The sequence below is a fragment of the Neopelma chrysocephalum genome, unplaced genomic scaffold (genome assembly GCF_003984885.1).
Source record: "Neopelma chrysocephalum unplaced genomic scaffold, ASM398488v2 Primary Assembly neopelma1_70, whole genome shotgun sequence".
Taxonomy (NCBI): Eukaryota; Metazoa; Chordata; class Aves; order Passeriformes; family Pipridae; genus Neopelma; species Neopelma chrysocephalum.
This window is the reverse complement of record NW_020897730.1, coordinates 9,251,155-9,272,554: the sequence shown is the minus strand read 5'-3', so window position 1 is coordinate 9,272,554 and position 21,400 is coordinate 9,251,155.

Below are 21,400 nucleotides of genomic sequence, written 5' to 3'. Positions count from 1 at the left end.
ACCTCATTGGGACAATAAAGGATTGTTTCTTCTGCCTAACTCAAAGTGTCAGCTCTTTTTATAGCTTTTAGTTTTAACTTCAGTAGGATGCCTCTTGCTAAATACATCTTCCTTTGACTTGCTGTCTGTGTGGAGGAAATGAAGCCAAGTTTGTTGGAATAGATCAACTAAATATCACAAATATGCAGTCACCTCTACCCCCTCACACACAGAACAGCAGCAGCGCTTGCTACTGAGACATATAATGGAAAATGGTATTTCAGAAATGTTTTACCTGACCCACATGATCTTGTTCTGCCTGCTTTAAGTGTGCTAAACTTTCTCACAGACTTCCCATCAGTGTCTCTACTGCCAAGTTGGTGCTCTATGAAGTTTCAGAGATAATGAAAGGAGAAGTGACAAGTAACTCTGCTTAAAAATCTGCATTACAAAAGCAAGCATTTCCCTACACTGCTAAACAACTTCTTTGAGATAGCACTCACATAACCCTTTAACAGAATCACATCTCAGAAATACACAGGTTTGCCTCAGAAAAAGTGACAGCAACCTTTACTTAGCCCCTGTCTAAAAGACTAAAGGAATATCCCTGAGACCAAGAAATTATTCATGGATGGACAGGATCAAAGTCCTTTAAAACAATGCAGATTGCAAAACTTCATTCTTACTGACACATTCTGTTCTGACACCAGTTGTGACCCTGATACTCTGAACGTATAAAAATCATCCAGAAGTATAGAGAAATAAAAAAAAAATATTCCTCTCCATACAAAGTTTGACTGCAGTGCTTCAGCATATCTCACAAGTACTGACACAAGAGACTTTGGCTTTCTATCATTAAGAATGAATTAGAATAAACTGTGAATCCCAAAGCTCCAGTTAATAGAAGCATAAAGAGAAAATTGGCAGGTAGCAGTGAGACAGTGGGCTGAACAGCTGCCATTGACAAGGCCTATAAATAGATTTTTCAAAGACAACACATGTTATTACATGCAAACATAAAGCATTTTTCCACTTTGGGCTAGTAAGAGATTCTCATTTTCATGAAACATGGGGAACAGCCACTTCACAAGTTTGTCTCTAGAGCAGATTCAGGCACTGCATTTTTATTCAGCTTCCCATATGCTTCTCATGCCCGTTTGTCTTTGCTGCAGAACAGCACACGACTGATGTGAGGTTCTAACTTCGCCTCAGACACGTGTACCACAAAACTGTATTTATAAGAGCCTTTAAAAATAAATCTTAAATATACCGTGTTAAGTAGAATCTGAGCTTGAGCAGGGGTAGTTCTCGTAGAGCAGCTCCTGCTCAAGCTCACTCTCCCCACTGGCTTTGGCAAAAGCAAGAGCCACCACTGCAGGAGCAGCCTGAGAAGGGCCATTAAGCAGCACTCTTAACATCCCTATTCATTCCTGCTCCAGAATAGCAGGACAACTGTAAAGCACTTCACTGGGCTTTTCAAAACCACTTGGCATTTGTCAAACTTCTTTTCTGTGAGATCAACAGCAGTTCTACCATTGCCCCTAGTAAGAGCTTAATTAGACCAGTGCTAAAGTGCTTTCAAATGCCTAAGGATGTCCAGACATAACCAATACCACAGATGCAAAGTGAAAACTACTTGTCCAGACACCAATAAGGACAACTGGAGATTACATGACCTCAGATTTGGGCACCTAACTCATTGAACCATCATAGAAAATGGTGTGAAAAGTCTGTGCTAAAGTCCAAAACAACCAACCTGTTGGAGTGGATTTACAGCATTTCCTCACTAAACCAGACTGAGATCCGACTACTGTTCACATCATGCCTTGCACTGGAATTATTCCTGCCAGCCTAAGTGGGTTAAAACAAAAGTAAAATGCTAGTAGAAAAATAATACAGTTTCTGGTCAATCCTGCTCACTGGGTCTGATTTCCACCATTACAGGGCACCTAAGAACCTGGTCTGCTGGTATTTTACTGGGAGACATTCTCTCAAACAATGCCATCTTCAGGATGGAAGGTTCCTCCGGAGGAAAACTTGAAGGAGGTACAGGAGACAAATACAGAAGGCAGATGAAAAATGCAATAGCAGGTGGGAGAGAAGAAACAAAGACACAGTATTAAAAAGAAAGGGGGAAAGCAGGACAGGCAAGCAGCACAAAGCAAGGATATGAAGCAGAAAGAAGCAGAGGTCTCCTCAGCAACCTTTTTGTTGGTGCTGGTTTGCAAACAAATATGTTGATTTAGTGAGCTTTGGAGGAGTTGTTGTTTGTTCATTTTTACCTTTCAGAAATCAACAGCTTTTAACCTTACAGTTTGAGCTAAATTCAAAGGCTTCAGAAAACAGGCAATAATAAAAGACATAAAGCAAAGAAAGGAATATTGTGTTGTAAGGCTAAATACACCATGCAGGCAGATGTAATTACTCAAGTTTCAATATACTACCAATCTCAGAGCAGCAGTATTAAAAGAAAGACAAAATGAGTGAACGTCACTGAGAAATCCCTGCAGTTACAATTCTGTGCCAAACAAAGCCAGAAACCAAAGGGTCAGATGCTTTTGTTTGGAAGTGATGTTGTAAGCAGGGTTTAAGGGCAGCCACACCTGCCTTCTCCTTTGCTGTACTGAGGCAAATGACTGTTAAGAAATCTACACCATACATAACTCACAGCAAAACCACAATTTGGGCAATAATCCTGTAGGTTTCCATTACAAAATGGACTATTAGGATTAATGTTTTCGGAGGTCATTTTGTTTAAATACAATTTTGCTTCAGCATGAGCTCATGTTGTTCCAATGGTGGGAAGGATTACTGTTCTGAATGCCCTTGGAATCAAGATATCTGTATATTATACCCACTTTTGGATCAGACTCTAGGGGTTTTTTTTTCCTTCTTAGCAAGTCACATGGCTGGGTAGAGAGACTCTGCTTCATCTGGCTGCTTAATAGAGAATCTACATTCAGGTACACAAAAAAAAGCTATGAGCAGCTCTATCCTGAGTCTCTGGGGAAATCACTTTTCATTTTGGGTATGTTGATGGATCATAGGGCAACAGCCATTGCACATACGATAAGCTATTAGTGAGTTTGTCCCATAAGTTATCTACACTTGAGACAGAGAGAAAAAAAGTTTCATTTGCCTTAAAGGCAGAAATGTTCCACTAGAGTGGAATGATTGACTGACCTAGGAGCACTAAGGCTGATCATTTGGCACTAGTGTAAATGAAAAATTCATCATTACCAATGATTTTCGACTGCCCTAGAAAAACCAAATATTAATATGGTTTAATACAGCACAATTGAAAACCCAGAATGTGATAAAACTTTCATATCACGCTAGCACAGGGATTTCTTTATGCTATTCATTCGAAGAGCAGGATAGTCTCCCTCTCTATTCAAGGCATTCCTTCTGGAGCTGAAACAATATAGTATTACATTGAGTACCTTTCATCACCCTTTCAATATATGGACTCACGGGTATTTTCAGCCTTACAGAGATGATAAAACTTTTGTCCGTATCTTCCCACAAGTTCTGAACACGGAGTCCTTGCATTATTTCCCCAAGAAATACTTGGATACCTGCTGTACAAGTACAACAGCCTCTGAGGTACTTCAACATTAGGAAACTCTACTCCAGAGATAGAAAAAGGGATTCTTTCCTGAGACAGGTGATGGTGACCTTTAGAGGCTTAGGGTTGATAAACAGTCCAAGTCTGTGAGGTACAGAGAGAGCCTCAAAGGTCACAAGCCAAATAAAATATTTTTCCTAACCTGAAATTGGGATGCCACTTGTAGAAAAGAAATTAGTCTACCTTAGGATAGTGTGAAATATGAACTAGCCACAGGAGATTCACATTTTCTAATTAAATGCCGATTAAAATCAATTAAGAAGCTATAGCAGTCCTGCACTAATGAGGGAAGTCATATTATTACTTCTGCATTAAGTACTGTATCATCCACTAATTCCATTTAATCACAGTGAAATTTTTTTGTAATACAAGGACCTAGACTAATATTGCAGGAGATTTGAACAAAGAATTATGCGGGTGCAGTGTTTCCTAGCCAAAGTAACACATTTTCCTATATACTACATGCCATGGTGACTCTAAATGCAATCTTATAAAAATTATAAGAGGTGTTGCCATCTCCACTTTTTAATTCCTTCATGTCCAAATAGTGGTTTTGAACTCTACAGATTGCCAGTAGTAAATTTTACCTCTCTTGTTAAAATGCAGGGAGAATTATAAAGTGTTGTGATACAAGATGTATAAAATATTGCTACTATGTCTTAAGGCTCCATAATGAACAAGAAAGAGCAAAATTATGAAGGCAATGTTTAATCTAGGAAAAGAACAGAAATAGGCACAGTCATTAAAATGTTAGGGAAGGAGACATAAGGACCCAAACATCTTCATGGTCATATGATATCTTAACAATCCAAACACAAGAATTATGAATGGGAAAGCAAAAAAAGCTGGATTTTTCCATTTGGTTTAAAGACAAGAGCAAATAATCTTGTGGCCTGGGTAGCACAGACCCGACTTCAAACAAAAGTAGAAAAGACATTCCTTCAAGAATTCTCCAGGACACATTAAGCCTGGACTAGGTTCAAAGAGCTAACTAGCCTGCTCATAAGCAAGTGAAAGGCTGCAGAAGTTAAAGAGAATCTCTCTTATTCAGTATTAACTTTGATAACATGCTATGTAGTTTCTTTCCTTTGTAACTTAGTCCCTTTATTCCAAATGTATGTTCCTGTACCAAGCAAAAAAGCTGATTCTCTAGTAACCTACAGATAGAATAGCACAGCTCTGCTTCTTCAGGGAAATGCAAATTTGTTATTCAAGGGGGCACTGCCAAATTCCTGGAGTGTGCCACCCCACTGGATAGGGGGCTGGGAAGTTTCAGAATGTCTGGAGAAGCCTGTCCTGGAGCTGCACAAGTTCACTTGTAGGAGTTTAGCACACCCTGCCCATTTGTGGGGAATCACAGAATGGGTTGGGTTGGAAGAGGGGCTTGAGTCTCTTCACCAATGGGAAGAATAAGATGAAGACCTGTTGGCTGCATTCCGGTTGCAACTGGTTCACATTGGGTTCACTTGTACAAAACCTACCTGGCTTGTTGAAATAGCCATACAAAGTGTATGATGCTGCTTTCTCAGTCAACAGGGTCTGCAAGTAATGCAGAGCTTTGTGTACCAAGGCACTTCGTAAAGAGGCACTTCCTAGTGTGTCTGTCAGAACTAAATTACAAGTTTCTCACTCTTACTGGCCACTAAACATAAATGTGTCTCAAAATGATTTATAGCAATTATAATGTTAGGCTGAATGGTGCCGATAACTTATTCATGGTTACTGATAATGATCATTTTTAATGTGATTTCCATACTTCGCCAAGCTTTTCTGTGCTGCCTCTGTGAGATGTCTTTGCTCTGTCATTACACAGAGAACTGGAACAGAAGAATAGCCATGACTTCAGAAACATTATTGAAACTAGAGAAGGAAAGGGAACAAATGTTGTCTTTGAGACTGGCCGTGCTCACCACATTGATACTTTACAGGAACAACAGCTGCGCTGCCACAAAGCATCTGAGAATGTGGGACCTGCCACACTGGATCCAACCCAGGTGGTCTTGCACCCATCTCTCAAGGGTGCCCAGCAAAAGCCATTCATGCAGAGACACCAGAAAGTGCACAGGAAGGTTGGAGAAACTAAGTGCAAAGCCAGTGTTCCTGGCAGGGGAAGAAATACTACACTGTATCCTCAATTTAAATGGAGCATGGTGACAAGAGAACAACTCATCCAATGATTTGTGGTGAGTCAGGGAGCTGAACATGGGATAAACCCACTTTATTGGAAGTGAGTATTGTATGACTCTGGATGTCTTACTTTCAGAACACTCAGACTCTACTGAACATCGCTGAAGTCTTTATTACAGGCACCCTCGGGAAGGCCAGGCCCTGCTGGGGACCCCAAGCAGAACTCCACTGGCCCATAAGGGCTGCAGTCTCACATACCCTGGACACCAAGGCATGGGCACTGTAGTAAATCACAGAGTTTAGGGAAAGAGAAAAATCAGAGAAAGAAAGGAAGAACCATTAATAAGCAAAGTAATGATCTGCAAAACGTTTTTAAAATGAAACATAATGTTTATCTAACTCTCATCCTTGGGAAACTTATAGCCTCTCCAAAAGGCTTGACCAGAATCATCAAGCTCACAGCCTGGGCAATTCAAATACTTTCTGTTCAATGAGAGGAAACTAATCCACCTGAGTTCTCATTTTGGGATGAGCCTTTATGCCTGGATGAAAATGAAAATCTGAAGAGGGAGGGGTAGTACAACATGCTGCTGACAGAAACAACACTTTGAACGGTGTACCTTGTCAAAAAAATTTCCATGTTGGCTTTTTATTAAAAAGCTTGCTAAGCCTTTCTAGGACTGACAGAGGGGAGGAAATGTCTTGCAGCAGTCAAGGCTCACAGGGCAATCGTTGCAGTTTAGAGCTCATCATTTTCCCCTCCTTTCATTACTCCTCAGCCTGTGTGGCTGACATTATGCATAACCTGCTCACAATCACTTCCTTATCGCATTTGATTTCCCATATTTCACCCTGAGGATTTTATCTTGCTAATGAAACCTGGGGTATTTGTCCTCAGATATTTACATGGTCCCCATTGCTAGAGAGCCTGAAGACCTGTACATCTTAATGGAGCCTTACAAATTCTACTGCTTCTGAACTGGCTGCTTCTGAACCACACGAGATGAAAATAGACTTTAAGTCATTCAGGCTGGGTCACTGGTGTTGTGTATCAATTATGCAGATTCCCTCAAATGTATTCTGAAAGCATCTGTCACACATGAAAGAAAAGCTCTGTGAGCCTTTCCCAATAGAAATGTCCTTTGTCCCCTGACGACTTTGTACATAAAGGTGTGAAACAAGATGGTTCAAACAGGCTTTCCTAAGACACAGAGCAAGGAGAGCCTATTGCAAGGATGTGGGGAAGAGTGCTTTTCATGGATCCTGAGGACGGCATGGGAGAGGTGGGGGCTGGCTACCCCCAGCCCACAACTCACCCTGGGGCAGTTCTCACTGAGGGGGCAGCATAAAGGGAATTCTGTTCCCTCTCTGAGCACACAGGAACTTTCCGAGAGGAAATGTGCACAAGCACAAGGCTATGAAAGTTTCAAAGACCGTATAATGAGAGTGATATGCTGATAATCAGCTTAATTCCCATTTCAAACACCAGAGTCCCTTTGTGAACCTGGCCCTATAGACTTAATCCTGCATATAGCTTAATTGGCTTAATTGTTGGCCATGTCTGGTAAAAGGAGGGTGGGCAGGACAGTGTGCTCTGTGGAAAATGTCCACACCCAGCAGGTCAAAGAAAAGCTTATGGTGGACGGGGCTTGGAGGGCTCTAAATGGAAATGACTTTGTTTCAGGAACAAGAAGCCTGGGAAGAGGCTGCAGAAGTTTGTGTTCAGATAGGCAGAAGTAACTGGGACTGAATGAAGAGGAACCTCTTAAATCTTTTCAGGCCCAAAATGGTCCCATGCTCAGGGCACTGAGAATTGCTTTTACTTCCTTGTCTCCAGAGAAATGTTTTACTTCTCTAGTCATAAATAGTGAAATTAATGTGTGAGGATCTTGTGACTTATTCTTGATCACTCTGAAAGAGCACAGCTCAAACTCAGCTGTATTTCCTCCACATGCCACTTTTCTTCATGCTTTCCCTGGGACAGGGTCCATGTGCTTGTTCACCTCTTGCAGCTTCAGAATATCTTGCAAGTTCAAGATCACACTGCTCTGCAAACTGCTTCCTGACACACAGGAAGAATGTGAGGCTCTGACTGAGATCCTCCTGTGGAGGGGACTCTCAGAGGCACCGTAAGGGCTTTGGGACCAGAGCCACTGTTGGTGTCTTTGCAGGGACACAGGTTGCCACATGCCTCTCTGGCACCACGACTCACCTTTAGTCACCCTACAGTTCAGGTGCCTGCAGTCACATTTTCCACTATCACTAACAACCTGGCAAAAGAAGCACTGGAATATCATCCTTTCTGTAAGAACAGCAAAATAGAAGTTGGCCTTTTCTGGGTAACTTCTGGGAAAGTATTTTCTGTTGCATACAGGGAACAGTTTACTTTATACATCAAAAGTCAGGTGTGTAATTAAACATATCTACCTAAAGATCCCTATAAACCTTTAATTAGGCAATTGAGAATGCCAGAACTGAAGTTGATTTTGGATTTTTTTTTTTGTTTACCCTGGTATACATGGTTAAATGAGGAAAAAGTTGGGTCTACCAAGCTGTCTCAGTTTGTAGAATCCTCATTAAAAAATAAAATAAACTATCCTTCTACAGTGAAGAAACCATTAAATATAACTTCTATAAATATTTACTCATGTGAAAGAAATTCTTAATCCAAAGAGTTTGAGAAACATAATCTTGTTTTACTTGTCCTACTATAAAAAGAATCCAAGCCTGCCCAACCTGATCAAGCTGCCTTTCTAATATTGCAAACATGCGTATGGAATTGGTTTTTCCATTTTCCCACGATGTCCCAGGGGACACCATCATATTACATTATACACCAAAGCCACAAGCATTTAAACAGACAAAGTTCATCCTGGCTATTAGCTAGTTCCTCAGTCAGTCAGCCAAGGTAGTTAAACTGGAGTCAGAGTAAAGACTGAGTACCAGGGATTTCAGAGAAAAGAACCTTTCAAGAACGTACAATCCAAGATCTTCACTGTACAACATAAATTACCAGACTCACTGATACAAGAAAAGGAGAAGCAATATCCCTAAACTTCTGTCCCTGTCCCCAAGAAGTGTTGCCAGTGTGGTTTGTGTAGCAGATGATTGATGGTTCCTTGGCAGTGGAGACCTGGCTGGAACTTGCCCTTCCTCCTGCCTAGCACAGCTCACGTTGGAGGCAGGTCTCTACAGCAGCCCAGCAAGGCTGCTCAGCTACCAACCAGATGCTCTGCACTTTTTAGCACGTGGACTAAAAAGTAAATCTGCTTTGGATCCATACTCCTAAATGTAATGTAAACACAGACCAGCTCGAGAGACTCACCATACCCATCAAGAGGAACTGGGGCCTTCCAAACACCTAGAGCTTGAATGCTTGAACCAAAGTCTGAAAACAGAGAACATAAAACACAACATTTTGTAGGATGCTGAATCAGGGTCCTCGAATGATCACGTTCACACAGTTGCTGGTGGACCCGTGCAGTTGGGGCCACTGCTGAGCTGTGACTCAGCCCTCTGAGCGCAGCAGCACTGCCCCTGTGCAAAGCTCTCATTTCACCCTCTGTCTCTGTTAAGCTGAACAAAAAAAATTGCTGTCAAACACTCCACCTGCCCTCCCCCAGTTATTTGACTTCCCTTTTAGTGGCTCCTTCTTAATAATACTTATTACTTTAAACACTCTTTGTTTAAAGTAATAAGTATTAGCATGTCTTTTCCGCCCTCCACCAGTGCTTTACAATCTGTTCTGCCACTTCAGACAGGTGGTGTGTCTTGGCAGACCAGGCATCTCATCTTCTTCTCTGTCCTGACAGTCTTTGACCCCCTGTACACACTTTTCACGCTTCTAGTCAAATGGGCATCTGTTTTCCCCTCCTTCCTCCTTATGGGAAGGTTTCATTTCAGTGCTCTCCACGCTCTACTCTCTAACAGTCATTCAGGAACTCAACAAATACAAAATTTTTAGATAAATTTTGTTGGACAGTTCATACAAAAGCCTCCTTTCCTCTTGAACACATCCATTCAAACTTACTTTGCACTTAGTTATTCCTGTAAAAGCAAACTTATGCAAATATGTCTTTTAATTTAAGACATAAGTTTATTAGTGCATTAAAAATATCCTCATGTACTTTTCTATTACAAGACTGTGGTCCTGATTTGCAACAAGCACTCGTTACAGCAAGCTTAATTGATGCTTTAATACAGGAGCCTATTGTCATTCAGTGTTTGCTAATACAGTCAGTGGCTAGAGTTTATATTTTTCACAGAAGTAGTGTTTAATTTTCTCCCAGTGTTACCGACCATTAGCAGATTTAGCTTATCAGAAAATGAAGCAATAAACATGCACAGTTTCCAGCCTCTGACTGAAGCAAGTCAATATTTTTCAGTTGGGATAGAAAGGAGAAGCAAAGGCAGCTTTTTGAAAAGCCAAAAATCTTTTTTTCTTTTTTCTAGATTTTTTTTTAAATAAACATTAATGAAAATATATTTGGCACAAATAATTTCTAGGACACAGCAGCAGAAGCATTACTGAACCTAGCTCCTTTCTGTCACATAAAGCCACTTGTCATGCCCTCAGGTTGCAGTTGCTGTTTTGCTGCACCTTTCTGTTTCTGGTTGCATGAAAGGTTAATAGAGGTTGGGGTTATTGGGCTTGAGAGGTTTCATGGCATTGTACAGCAGCTGAGGTTAGTTCACATGAACATGATGCAAATATTGTTTGCTCTTTTGCCCTGTCCCTCATAGAGGAAGGGATATCAGTTCACTGTCTAAAGCCATCTAAGGCCTGAGGAAAAATATAATTTATTTCAATTAACATAGACAAAGTCATTTAGATCCTCTCAGTATTCAGAAGAAAACTAAAGTTGAAGATGGAGAAGCTTCATGCAGCCATGGCTAAGTTTTCAGAATGAAGTAGGCACATATGTACACGGAAAGCATGTGGGATTGTACCCGTATTAACTTACAGCATATGGAGATTATACCTTATACCTCCTGCTTTCTGGATCATTGGTGTTGCTGTGAGGTCACCACTTCATTTGGCTTTTCTGCAAATATCACGGAATTTTTAAGATGTTTAAAAGACCATCTTTTCTAGACATCTTGTGAGGTAATTTTGGCAGGGTGTATCCTTCTTAGAACCTATCAGTATTACAGAAAAAAAAACCTATACAAAAATATATTCTAATTTACTTTTTCAAATATTTTTATACAGGCAAACACACCCACAGTACGGATGTCCACAAACTCTCCATGCAAGATGTATATATGATTTTATGTACATATGTCTATATGTAAACAACATGCAAAACACATATTTGGGTTCCTACAGGTAGGAACTGACATATATGTATGGAGATATATTAAACTGGACTGTACAAAATAAAACTACTGACTAAAGTACTTAATAAAGAGATACAAAGTCCACTGTACTCCCCACAAAAGGAGGACATAGGTATTCAGAAAGCTGTAAAAACCTGTCAGTGTTAAAGCAGAACAACAGATATTTGTAGTGCTATTTCTGATCTATGGAGTTTCTGCAGCGAGGACACAGAACAATTCTTTGACACAGGATTCCAAGGCTTTGATCGACCCCAGTATGCAAAGCCCACATTTATAAGGACCAGGAGGGTGAGGATGTATCAGTGCTGCAGGACAGTGTAAATATGCCCATGCCATTTTAAATGACCTAAGCGGCAACCAGAGGCAGCCTCGGTGCAGCAGCAGAAAGCCCACTGTCATTAGGGGCAGCACGGAGCCCTTGCTACCAAGGGTGCTGCTGTAACAGGCTGTGACTGGTGTCCTGCACTGGACAACAGGCCACTCTGTAAGTCACAGCCTACAGATGAACTATGTTTCAACACCAAAGCAGACAAGACACAGGACAGTGTTTCCTGTTGGGGCCCTCAAACAGAAGCCCAACACTCCACATTTCTCCTCATCATGGGAAAGCCAAGATAGTGTTCTGCCCCACATGCTCCATGTAATAGCACATTACTGCTGATACCTGATTTCCTACTCATGGGTTCTGTTCCTGCATCCCAAACTGTGATTGTGTGTGTGAATATATATTTTTAACTGGCTTCAGTTATCTAGACTTAAGCTATTTTTTTTTTCTGCAGAGAAATACAGATGCAGCATGAAACTCATTCTGAAATTCTGTGTGGAGAATCCAGAGAGAGTCCAATCCTTTTTGAAGAGGATTATCCATGTCCTCATTCCTCTCTGCAGGGACAACAACAGAAGCTACTGCCATCAGGCTGTCTCCATTGCTCTGCCAAATCTAACAAGCAAGTTCCCTGCTGACACAACTCCATTAAAACCCATGGATTTTCATCTTTGGAGATTATAGCCCTAAAACTCTTTTCAGGGATTTCCCAAGTGAAAGAGCACAGATTGACCTTGAAGAAAACTTAAAGGCTCTGTCATCAATTGCCAATATTTGAAATTCAACAACTGTAAGCTCAGAGAAGAGCAGCACCTGGAAAAAAATCCACATATCCTATGGATAAAAATCATGCCTAAACAAAACAAGCACATTTTTCTATGCTCAGCCCACGGTGACAGTAACATCATGTATAAGGTGCATGTAAATACTATATTGTTTCTAAGGTTTTATACCAACTTGAGAGCCCATGGTAGACAAGGATATGGGGGCTCCATTGAGTGGTTAAAGTACATTAAACACATCGCCTAAACGCTTCTTAAAAAAACAAAACTGAACTGTCACAACATATTAGGGAGCTTAATTTCCAAAGTTTAGGTTCCTGCATTTGAAGTAATGCGCATCAGAAATTAATCTGGATTAACTGTCCTTGGGATCTCTGGATACTTACACCCTAAGCCTGCAACGAGAGGAATTCAAAACCAGACCTCCTTTTTCCATCCCAGTTTCCTCCTCCTGCTGTAGTTTCCAGTGAAGTCACCACCCTCTAGCTCAGAGCAGTTGCCACTAAGTTCAATGAAGCTGTCACGGTTGCATCAGGGATTTATTTGGAACCTTATGTTGACTTTAACACGGGAACATGTAGAACCAGACGTGTATAAGAGGAAAGGGCTATTTAAAATAAACATCTGCAGAAAAACGAAGGAGACAGGAGAGCTCAGTGCACACATCTCGAGCTGCCAACAGCGAGACTTGCAGTTATGGTGGGCAGGCTGCGCCAGGGTTAGCTGGAATCTGTCCCTGGGAATTTTCCCTGAGTGCTGTCAACAGTATGCCTGGGCTGGATCTTATTTTAGCCATCCAGCTTAACCATCATCTGCCTAAAGCTAGAAATGATGTGCACTCCTCTTCTTCCATCATGGTTCCCCCCTGAGATCAAGAGACAGAAAACCATCCCTGAGTCTGTCACTGATTACAAGACAATCCCATCCATGGGCAAGGGAAAGGATAAACAACATGTGGGGAGCTCTGTGCAGTGACCAGGAAATCCACTGAGCAGTGGAATAATGCTGGGCTCATGTGCTAAGGTTACACAAGCGCCTCATCTTCGTTGTGTACCACCAAAGAGCCTGGCTGGCTGTCATCTCCCATTTCCCAGTGTCTGCTGATGTTAGTCTGTTTGTTTGCTATTAATGCAAGACATTGAGGGTTTGGCATGGTTCACTAAATGGATGCACTTCCCTGGCAAGACAAGCAACAGAAACACTTCCCTCTGAGGAACACAATGTTTCTGAGACACAGCAGACCCTGCCGAGTCTCCTCAGTCCTCTCCAGTCACTGCTTCTGTATCCATCCACGGAGATGAGGAGAGACCTTCCTACTGGCTGAAAACCACGTAACTCCAAAGAGCTTGTTCGTATGAGTAGATTAGACCTTGCTGAAAGATGAGGTAAAGAGTTTTAGGGTGGTTCTGGCTGATTATTTGAAGCCTCAGCAGACTGGTTATTTACCAATTAAGTAGAAACAAAACTTGCACTTTCTTAAAAAAATAAGAAGCTTTGGCAAAAAAAGAACTAATATATTTTATCTTGGTCCATGCCATGACATGTATTTGACAGTTTAAAAAAGCAAGAAGAGATAGAATAATAAATTTTTAGGCAAAGATGTGAAATACTCTTTGCAATTATTTTAGAAGTAATCTTAGACACCCCAAAAATGAGAAACATTGGCTCTCATAAGGTTCCCTTCCTTTTCAGTTGCACAGAGAAACAAAAAGAGTGAATGAAAAAAATGAAATCCACCTTTTTTTCCAAGACTTTGGATCACTTGGCATACAGACCAATAGTAAAACTGAGCTGCTCATTTTCAGAAGGGTTGAGTGTTTGCAGCAGCCCATGACAGCAGCCGCAGGAGCCTCTGTGTGCACTGGGTCTGAAACACAGAATGCTGCAGGAAGACACTGGGGTCAGCAGCAGGCCTGCATCTCTGCCCACAGCAAGGGCATCCAGAGAAGTCATTTACAGTGGAAAACATGCCTGGACTATGCTCCTCAGCAGTGTCATCAGCACTTTATGCTTTCTCATTTCCTATTCAGGCCCTGGCTGGGATGAGAACCTCAGCCTGTGTCTGGGTTCTTGGTGGTATTTTCACTGAGGTGGAAATGCATTTTCTGCAGGCCAGCTCAGACGTGTTTGCTAAAACTGCAAGCACTCAGCAAGGGCTGAGTTTTTAACACCTTTAAAAAGGCCTTCTGTTTCTCTCTGGCTTTTACACAACCAGATATCTCATCCAATTTGGTTCTTCTGTAGATCCCCATGAAAACCCTGTCAACAAGTTCTGCCTCGCTTTCACCTTTGTAAATTAGAGGAAAAAAATCCATAGTATTTCTCCAATGAAAGAAACCCTGCAACCACAACTGTTCTTTCTTGAATACTTGACTTTCACAGAACAGTGCCTTAATCAATAATCAAGAAAAGAGCTTTGAATGCATACAAATCACGCGGGTCCACTTCACCACAACTATATGCTGGAGTTTATTTTTGAAGAGCAAAGCATTTTCCAACAGATTGTACGCTAATGACACTGCTGCTGGCAAAACAAACTACCTTCACCCTCCTGCTTCCAGACACTAAACAAAGCCTTAGTAAACCCAGACTGTCATTTAGAGGTAACTATCTCTAAACCTGTATGAATGATTTAGTGTGTAGTGCTGTACATTCAGCATCACTGCTACATAAGATATTACCTCTGAACATGCAATGAAAGTTCTCGATTAAAGCAAAAACAAAATGAGAGATTAACAGGTTCCATGATGTTCTGAAGCTGGGTTTATTCAGCAGTTGAAGGGACTGTGCAGGAGTTTTCACTTTTTCCGAAATAACCATCTCAGAACATATTCTCTCTCTCTCTCTCTCTATGGAAGGTTTCTTCCATACTATTTATTTGTTTCACACCTATGCACCTGCCACAACACATACAATGAAAATAAATTTGGGGAAATTCTTGCTATTGGAAGAATATGGTAATCTCAAAAGAGTGATGTCTAGTCCTTGTCATTTTGCTATACAAATGTTATATCTGTAATTTCTTTGAGGAAGCCAGGGAAAGATGCCAAGTCAGTTTATACCTTTGTATACTCCATTTGCAAACAAAAAATTATCATTATTATATTATTAAAAAAATGAGGTACTGTGTCCTCTTCTGAAGACAGACATATGTATTAATAGAAATAAAGGAACTCATAAGATAATGCTTTAGCAAAGAAACAAGAACAATCCTGGTGAATTCCCCATCTTAGATGTTAATAACTCAGGACTCTTTGCCTGGAATGATTCTGTAATTCAAAAAAAAAAAAAAAAAAAAAGTAAAATAGAAAAAACTTGTGTTCAGGGCAGCACAGAAAAGCATTGCTACAACAGCAAAACAAATCAAACACTGATCAATACCCCCGTGGTTACCCGTTAACAAAGACTCATGATGTGTTTTGAATGCACTTCGTATTGCAGTCATATTTTCCTCTTTCCCTGATGGTTTATGGTAATGAAACACATATGAAATCACTTCTGGAAAAAGGATGGCCCTCCTCCTATTTTACTTTCATACATCCTCTGTGGTGGTGCCTAAATTACAGATCAGGGGCGGAAAACAGTGCTTACAGCTAGATCTGACTGAAGATGGTGGAAAGCCATCCCAATGATAGATCTGAAGGACTTCAAAAAGGATTCAAACAGAGCCAGATCTGTCATATTTTGGTGCCATTAGTGTCTGTTCCCCTCTCCTATCCCGTAGAGCTTGGAAGGCAGAGAGCATGGTGGAGACTAATTTAACTTTCTTGACTATAGAAGAATATAATGAAAGAGTTTTCTTTTAAATACAAGGACCTGAATTTTAAGTTCTCCAGCAGACTGTTTCATTTACAAGAACTTTTGAAAATGTGTTTGCTCATCCCATTGTCAGATGAGGTTCCTCAGAGTAGCAAAGTTGCCAAGCACTGATGCTTCTGCCTAACTGGTATCCTTTAAGAGGCAACCACTATACATGAGCAGAGCTTTGGGGAATTGGCACCACCACACACCAGGGCATTGCCCAGTGGTGCTCCTGCTCATGCACAACCTGACAGCACCTGTAAATACACTGAGCAGCTGACCCAAGCACAGGGCTCCTGCTTTCAGGAGCTGACACCCCCAAAACAGCACCAGCCTGCACAGCAGAGACATCTCTGTGCAGCACAGATATCTGTGCGACCCTGGCTCCTACAAACACCAGCAATGGAGGAGGTACCACTTTACTTGATTCTGTAACTACAAAAAAACCCCAGCAGAACTGCTTCTGACATTTCTCAAGAAAAGGCAACAGGAGGTTGGACTACAAGAAGATGATGGGAAAAAAAAAAGAAAACAAAACACCACCCCCATGCTGAAACATCCTTAGTCCCTCTGATTGCCCACTGTTGTAACAGGAGTAAAAGCCACCATCCCAGAGCAGTCCCACAGCACAACTAACAACATTTCACTGCAGGTTGAACCAGTTTCCTTAGTTCAGGCAAAGGCCTGGAAAGGTGTGTTTTGGCCATCTGTACCTGCAGGACACTGAGAACATCATGTTTCAGGTGAGCTTTGTGTGAGACCCCTCTCAAGGCATCTCTACACAGAGCAGCAAGGTCTTTGCTTAAGTGTGAGTGCAAGTACCATCTCCTGCAGCATAGGGTATGAATGAAAATATAATGGGAACCGTATCAGACTCAACTGTTTTAAAGAAAACCAGGTTTTTTGTTATCTTTGAAGCCCTTGAGCATCAGCAATCTCTCTCCCTTTCCTTCAGTGAAGGACTCTGCAGCAGAAGCAATCCCCCATACACAGCTGGGCTCCATCCCTTGATGGCTTGACAAGGGTGCGTATGTGTTTTTGCCTAAGCCCTGCACTTGACTCCCTGGGCCAGAAAAATACTTGGAAAAGACAAGGAAATTGTGTAGTTTCACCACACCCCATTTCCATGAAAAGCAAAGCAGCCAAGCAAAGCTCTCTTAGAAGAACCTTTGCATAGAACATACAAGAGAAAGAAAATCAGTAGGTTTTCCTGATTGCAATGACTTAATACCACATTATATAGCATCATATTTAGTTCAATATCTTATCTTTGAAGAAAGAAAATAAAATCCATGTTTTCTTTTGGAAGCCATCCATATTTTCTTCAGATGTGGCTTACAGTCCTGGGTTTCCAACTGGAAATATTCTATCAAAGATTTGGTTTTCCATGATTGCTTTTCATTCTTTTTAGATAGTCTCTGTAAGATGTTTCAAATGGAGTTTTCAGGGATGTCCACAGAGTGGAGAGTTCTTATGAGTAAAGGTTTGAACTATAAGGGAAAGATTAGAAGCCATACCTGCATAATTGTGACTGTGCTGACAACACAGAGAGAACAGAGGAGGAAAGAGTCCCATGCCAGGGTACAGCCTACCTCACCTCAGACTATTCTCCTGCTCAAGAATCTCTCCTGAGCTTCTTCTTCAGTCTGCTGAAGACCTGTCTCCACAAAATTTTTCTATGCTTTACTGGAGGTATTTAATTTTCTAACGTGAGGATTTCTAGTTTTGTCCGTGGTCGGTCTACGTGTCAGAACAGTGGCAGAGAGGAAAGTCAGCACAAACCTCTCTGTTGGAGACAGCTGGAAGCAACCCCACCACCCACCTTCTTCACAGGCTTCAAAGAAAATTCACAGGAGCCTTTCTACCATCTAATACAGCTGGTGCCCTTCCAGCTTTTGCTCTCTCAGATCAAGGTGACCAACTTCCACCTTCTCCGGGGAATTGTATTCTGGGATGGTAATGCAAAGACAGGAGCCACAGGCACAACCTATGGCATCATTTAGCAACAATATAAAGCTGGCTTTGGCCAACTTGCAGATAGCATGAAATAACTGTGCTCACAGCCACTGTGTTATTTTAGGGAGGATCTTACAAGGCAAAGTTAGTGGAAAAATGTAGTCTCTTTGACAGGAAAAAATAAAACAAGTCTTCAAGCACATAAGGTTTTTTTATGTCTGACTAGATAAAAGAAGTAAACACATAAAACCAGATAAGTTTAGGACAAGCCTGAGCCCAGGATAGCCGAGGAAGGAAGGGATATGCATACATGACCATTCAGGTTGTTTTTTCTCTGAGCTCACATAAAATCTGCCCTTAGTGCAAAGTTTTCATAGAGACAAGTGAAAATCATAACAAACTCTCTGGAAGCAAAATTCCATGAACTCCAGGGTTATTACAACTCTCTCCTACTTTTTTGTGGTTAGAGCACATAATATCACCTGCCAAACCTTCTGTTGTTCACAGTAGAAGGTCAAAGTGCTTTAATAAGAAAAGATACAGCAGATGTGCTTTGGATAAAACTGCATTTTGATCTGGCCACAGGCTTTATGAATGCCATTCTAATTACTTCATAAAATCTAACTAAGTTTTAATCCTACTTTCACTTCTAGAAATTTACTTTTAGCCATGTTTTAATTAGAGATGTAAAAAAAAAAAAACAACAAACAACCACTTTCAAAAAGCCCTCTTCAGACAACAAAACACCTTCATAGTACAGTGCACACTTTGCCACAAAAATCCCTATGACACTGCTAGTAAAAATCACATTTCTCTGAGGCAGATAAAGACAGATTGCAGTAAAGACTCATCCAGAATTCCTGGGTACCTAGAACCACAGCCTCACACCATCCCTCCACGTTGGTCTGTTACAAAGCACTGCCATCCCAGCCATAAATTTAAACCAGAGTTCTCAGGTGTGACCCATTCTCCTCATTGCCAGACAAAACCCTTTCCTGCTCCAGGTGCAGTTTATCATGCAGCAATGAAAACAAACTCTCAGAAGGCAAATCCTCCTGCCAATCCTACTAACTTGATTCCAATTGCATTAGCAAGCCCAACCAACTGACTCTTTCGGGTCAATTCCTGATTTCCAGTGAGTTACTACATCCATGTTCTGGTTCGCATAGTTTTGGGGACTTGTTTACCTATCGGGTATAATTTCTGATTTTTCACCCTGCAATGTCTGAAATTCTTTTCCATCAATGACAGCAGCAGCCACCTTGACTCTCCAGAGCTTTGACACATGGCAAATTAAAACCATGGGATATTAGCTGTTTCCCTGACCCCAACTACATGTTACCTACAAAAGAGCCTACTGTGCTTATGCCTAGAGGAAGATTCAGATATTCCCTTCTTACAGATTCACGTTTCTAGGCAGGGATTTTCAGAAAGTGTACAGAAACTTCATTGGCAAAAGATTATTTTAACCGTAGAGATGCAGCTGTCAGCTCACAGAGGTACCGTTTTAAAAAGCAACAAGAGGAGGAAAGATCTCCCTGGATCTGCAGTGGGTACATCAGTACTAGTAAACCATTCCCAAAGTAAATGAGTGGAACATTCAAACCCAGAAATGTTGAAAAGTTCATATCAAGGAAACTTGCCTGGATATGACATTCTAGTTGAAATCTGCTCTCTCAAGCTCTCCTTTTGTTTCCAGCAAGTCCTAACATGCAGTGGTGCAAATTATAGAGAGCACCAGTAAATAACAGAATACGAGACATTGAATAAAAAGGGAACAGGGTTTCTGCAGGGAATTTTTTTTTTTCAGGTAGTATACTCAAGCTCTGATCCATAGTGCATTGGTGGCCTCATTTGACACCTTTTCAGATGTTTCCCATCCATGCACTTCCCTTTAACTCATGTTAGGCCACTGAACATCAAATGTATATTTGGTGTGCCAGAATAGCTCTGCTAAAAGCCCTGCTCCTTTTCATTACCGTACACTGCTGCATGGAGGGAAGAGCATATGTTCCTTGGTTTGCAGCGGAGAAGCTCCTTTCCCTTTGGAGATGCCTGTCTGGCAGCCAGTCTCTCTTTTCAGATGCACTTTTTCCGGAGGCGATAACCTCCGATTACCCCGAAAGTACCTGATGGCACAGTTTAGTAATGAATGCTCAGGTCATTCCCATTCAGGCAATGGCTTTCCTTAATTAAGTGGATGGGACTTTGTGATATTCTGCATTCTTTTCTTAGAAATCTTTGCCTCACATAAGGAATAGTAGTTTGTTTGCGGCCACCGCTGAATAAATAGTAAACTGAGGGAGCTCTGAAGTTAAACATCCTGGAGGGTTCAGAAGCTTCTCAATAATTGCAGGGTAAATGTTGTACGGATATCTATATCATGTCAAGTAATGGTCTATGTATCTTGGATGCTTTTTAAAAAGCAGCCTGGAGTCTGTAAGTAATACTGACACGTTACCAATTTTGGCCCTAATTGATGATCTGCCTGAAAAGAACAAAGCTGCTGCTTTGGTTTGGGTTTTGAGACTGACCACAAATGTTCACATCCCAATCCTGCTGGATTTTTATTTGACTGCTCTTAGTAACAGAAATACCTCTGTTACAGCAGTGCCAAGAAGCCAGACTGAAACCATATTGTGTTCAAGACACTGCACAGAGACAAAAGTACAAATAGCCAGGAAAAGGGAGAGATGAAGAGGATTAGCAATAGGTAAAAAAACAAGTAAAAGAGCACATGACTGGTCAGCAGAGGCACTTAAAGCACTGACAGCTTTTCCCTAATGGGCTTGTCCTCTGCCAGAGCCATTTGTGGAGTGACATTCCTCTGAGCCTTACCTTGCTTAACAAGCTGCTTTTCCTATTTTCCTGCCTCGTCGGGAAGAACAGACAATTGAAGTCTCTATAGGACACAGAGCTGCTTTTAACTAGGAATGGGGAGAAGACAAAGGGAAAAAGTCCATTTCCTTAAGAGGGGTGCTGACAGAAAGAGGTTGGAAAGCTGCATATGCCCTCCCTCTCTGTGTCTCCATCTGTTCCACATCCTCCCTTTTGCAGAGGACACGCCATTACAGTGGCATTCTCAGACTGGAGCAGGGCAGATCCCTGAAATTGCATGAGACAGGGAGATACTAAATGTTATGGAGAATATGAGCAGGGATGTGGGTATTCTGGATTTGGGGAAATGGAAAAGGTCCCCCCTACTAGGCAGCTTTTTAGATAAATCTGTGTGAGATAACTTCCTCTGAGTTCACTTGGGGAAATTCTGGCTGCAGAGCCCAAATCATTGGCTTTTACATTTCAGAGAGCTGGCAACAGGAGCAGCCGTGCAACGTACGTGTGGCAATTTCAAAAGTCAAGTGGCCAGCCCAAACCAGAGATCATGGCTTTCGGGCCCATCATCATCTCAGTGTGGGAGGTCTGATAGAGGACTCTGCAGTGCTGGGTGTGGTACCAGCTACC